Source organism: Pteropus vampyrus, unplaced genomic scaffold (assembly GCF_000151845.1).
Source record: "Pteropus vampyrus isolate Shadow unplaced genomic scaffold, Pvam_2.0 Scaffold5, whole genome shotgun sequence".
In the NCBI taxonomy this organism is placed as follows: domain Eukaryota; kingdom Metazoa; phylum Chordata; class Mammalia; order Chiroptera; family Pteropodidae; genus Pteropus; species Pteropus vampyrus.
This window is the reverse complement of record NW_011888786.1, coordinates 11,045,422-11,049,852: the sequence shown is the minus strand read 5'-3', so window position 1 is coordinate 11,049,852 and position 4,431 is coordinate 11,045,422. Positions and strand designations below refer to the sequence as shown.

Here is a 4,431-nt window from a genome sequence, read left to right as displayed (position 1 = left end):
AGAGTAAACTGACTCATAAATAGGGAGGGTAAGTGGATTGGTCAAGAAGATTGTAACTAGGAATACATTTCTGTCAAGACTCTTCTTCAAAGAATCTTGTTTCTAGAGTTGTCAAAATTAGCTTCAAAACCTCATAGATGGCCTCTAGAAAGAAAATGACACTTTACTACCTTCTAAGATGAAGATACTGATGTATTTGATAATACTTCAGTAATATTGACTGGTCTACTGATTAACAATCAATTCTTAGATAAAGCGGTATGGCCAGACATTTTATGCATTGTATATGATTGGTCCAGATTGGCTCATCTATTTTTTTTCTGCCTAGGAATGGAAGTAAATGGGTTAGTTCTCTGTTTGGTACCCAACATCACAATACCGACCTACTGATGTTGTGAGTTGTTCCGTCCGTGAGTTGGCAAGGGTAGAGGAGGTAAGTGATTGGAGAATTTCTCCAGCACTTACAATATTTGACATACAGAAGATGGTCTATAACCCATAAATAAATTTAAAAACAAATTACAACACTCAGCATGCTGAGGTCAATTCTGAGATCCATTCTTTTAAATACATAGAAGTGAAGGATTCTTTGAAAAATAATGTGTTTCTTTTGCTTGTTTGCATTATGATAATGCAAATCTTAGAAAACTAAGCAAAGAGTTTTTGTTGGAGTTTTGTGATTAAACTCTATATTACAACGTAAGACCTTCAGAATGGCACAGCAAATTCATTTGGTGTTCTCTCGGTACTCCTTGTTTATATTCCACACTGCTTTGGAAGACACACTTTGCGGTCAATTTTAATTAAAATCTTGTTAAAATCACTTGTCTATCAATCCAAGATCAGAAGGTTTATCTATATTCGTAAAATTTTTTTCCAAGGGATTAATTTAGTGCTAATGCTATCACAAGTGGCATATCAATGGGCAACCCCCTGACAATACAGCTAAATTATCTTTTCTGATTGTGGCTAAGCATACATATTTGGCATTTAAAAACTGAGTCAATTATTCCTAACATTCATTTCAAAGCAAGTATTATAAAATATTTGGAGCTACCTGAAAATAATAGATAATTAGACATTAAAACCATATTAAAATAACATGAATACTCGAAGGCAAATATTTTTATGAAATAGATAATTGGAAGTGATAAGAAGTTCTTGCACACCATCATATTCAATTTTTTTCTCTCAAGGCCCCACTGGGGTTTAATTTTAATCAGGCTCTTGCGATCTTGAAAATGTTAGCTCTGATAAAAGGCTTGCTGCACTGCCTTTGTTTTACAGTCATGTTTCTCTTGTGCTACACACCCCTTATTTTTGTTAAATATGATAATCCAATAAATGAATTTCCTAAAGACTTGAAAAATCTGGCATTTATTAAAAGCAGCATAGAGATATTTTGAAATATAAAATAATCATAATTGCTCAGATTTGGAAACTACTTTACAATTTAAAAAATCCTTTAACATATTTTATGTTATTTGATTCTCAAGTTAAACCTGATAATGAAGACTCTCCCAGTCATCTCAATTTTATTTTTATTTTACTTATTTTTTAATTTATTTTATTTTATTTATTTATTTTTTAGGCAAAGCAACCCCTTGGTTGACCTCACAGACTGCAAGGGCCTTGTCAGCTTACAATCTCTTATTCTTATTTTTATTTTTGTTTTTATTTTTTTAACACCTACAGTACCCAGTCTTCCTAGATGGTCTCCCATCCAAGTAGTAACCAGGCCCGACCCTGCTTAGCTTCCAAGATCAGATGGGATTGGGCTTGTTCAGGGTAGCATGGCCGTAGATAATTTCAGTTTTAAAGATGAAAAACTGAGGCATATATCAGTGACTACTTAAGCCTTACCCCATATAATATGCATACAGAATTTCTTTGACTAAATTTTCTCCCAAATCCCTCTTTCCTTCATATTACCACAGTGTCTTAGGTCTAAAACATTTTTTACACACGTGTCCCAAATTAAACTATTTTTACATTCCTTAAATATGTGAAATGAGCCCCTTAGGAAAACACAGTAATAATAATGTTTACTATTTTATTTACTAAATCACATATAATAGTCCTTTAATGTCACCATTTTTAGTGAGAAAACTCAGGTTTGAAGAAATCAAGAGTATTACCCAAAGTAACATAAATTGTAAATAATAGGGATAGAATTTGAACATAAGTCTCCATATTTCTGAAGTAAGATCTTTAAACTACTAAAATAAACTGATCATATCATTTAATTTTATAAAGATTATAAATTTTAATTTCATAAAAATTATAAATTTCCTGAAAATATTATTTCATATATCAGACAATAATTGCAAATGAAGCATGGCTACCTATCTCACATTTAGTAATTGTTCATCAACTGTTTTTCTCTAGGAGAATTTAAAGAATAGAGTTTTCTGCTTAAAAAAAAATTTTAAACATTTACAAAAAGTGCAATCAACTAGAGAGCCAACCTAATCTTAAGTATAAATGAATTCACTATCTGAAGCTCAACTTGCATTCTGGAAAAAGTAGATTTGCTTGTACTCATTGAATCACAAAACTTCTTAGAAAGAATCATTTTTTTAAAAAAATCAAGATATGTTTGTGGGATTTGGATACAAAATTTTGAGCTTATGTTAAAAGGCCATATTTTAATACCAGCATATAAAGCTCAACCCTAAACTTCAGTTCACAGAATGGGAAACCTGACCCATTTAATAATTCCAGGGTGAGAATCTTACGAACTAAAAACTACTCTGTAACCCATCTTTTAATTTTTTTATAACTATCATGAAAATAATCTGTACCTCTCATCTATCAACCAGATACCTCATTGCCTTCAACCTGGACTGGAATGGTCCTTGACAGAATACTTAGACTTACCTCTCATAACCCTACCTGACTGATGGGGCTATATCCTCCCATTTGATTGTGTTTCATTTTTTTTTTTTAAAGTTTAGTCATGTATCATTAAAATTGGTCCCCACATCACTTTATCACTTTGTTTTATCCCTCTAGGATTTCCCAGTATGCCTCCTGCACATATATACCTATACATATTTTTTAAAAAATCGTTTCTTTGACGGTTTCTTTCTGCATCTTTTTTCCTAACAAAAAACCCCAATTATTAGTGAATGACTCCCTCTTGCCCCACCCCACACAAGTATAACTGACTGATACAGTTTAAATCATTTATTAATTGCTACATAATATTCAAAATTCTTACATGCCATTATGTGGTCAACTATTTTCATATTGGTGAGCATTTGTTTTGTTTCTAATATTTGCAAATCTGAAAAAAAATCAAATGTTTATATGTGTGTATATATGTCTGAAACTCTTTCTATTTTTCTATCTATCTATCTATCTATCTATCTATCTATCTATCTCTATATATACATACATACACATACACACTTATATACATACATATGTGTGTATGTTACTCACAGGTGCTATTTTTTTTTAATTTTGTGTCTTGCTATTTCACTATATTTTTATGTTGTAAAAGGTCGAATTATAAAATGTTCACATCATTCCACTAGTAATTTCCCCCCACATCCCTTTTCCTACACCCCTGTCAGCCAAAAGTGTTTGAGGACTATTTGTAACAGTCTACCTTCATATGTTGGCTTTTGCAGAGAAAATTCTTAAAAACCTTTTGAGTATGACTTTGACTTTGAAGCTCTGCATTAGCTGATCTATGAAAGTATTATGCACAGAAAGGATTCTAATACTAATAGAGAATTTTAGATTACAAAATAACTTTCCTTTTGCATTACTTAGTTGGTTTTCACCAGAAACTTGTGCCATAGAGAAAGCTACACAATGATGTCCACCTTACAGTACAGGACACTGAGCAGGGGAGAAATAAGTTTCGTACATAAGGTCAGAAGAATTAGGACAAAGAACCAAACTTTTTTTTGTACCCTATAACTACATGGTCTAGAAATACAAAGGGAACAGCTTTACCAAGTGCCAGAAATAGAAAATATCTCATGTAAAATTTACATTTTATTCACAGTGGATTAGATGTTTTATTTTTCATTCTATACATGTATGCTTAGAAATTTATCTTCCCAATTAGTCACAGAATATTAAATCTAACAGGGGCATAAGAGATTTAATCTACCCTTTGAATTCTACTTTTGACAACATAGAGGCAAGAGAGTTTTGATTTCTCTGTTTTTTTTTTTTCAGCTAATCAGTATCCCACTAGCAATAGAAGTGGTTTCCTGACTCCAAGCCTAGTGTTTTTAATCTTATTCCCCCACTGCATTTTAGTCTTTTACAAAGGAAGTTCTTTATGCTCAGACAGGACTAAACGATTAACCTCATCAGAAAGAGAGTTGCTTTCAAGTCTAAAGCATAGTGATGGATTTTGATTGGTAACCTAAGGGAGAATGGACCACAGTTCCATTACTAATCTAATGA

At 32.0% G+C, this 4,431-nt stretch overlaps 1 pseudogene; it reads right to left on the bottom strand.

Annotated features, from left to right (window-relative positions):
* Positions 1–1,686: 1,686 nt before the first annotated feature.
* Positions 1,687–1,805, bottom strand: LOC111744185 (annotated as a pseudogene).
* Positions 1,806–4,431: the final 2,626 nt, after the last annotated feature.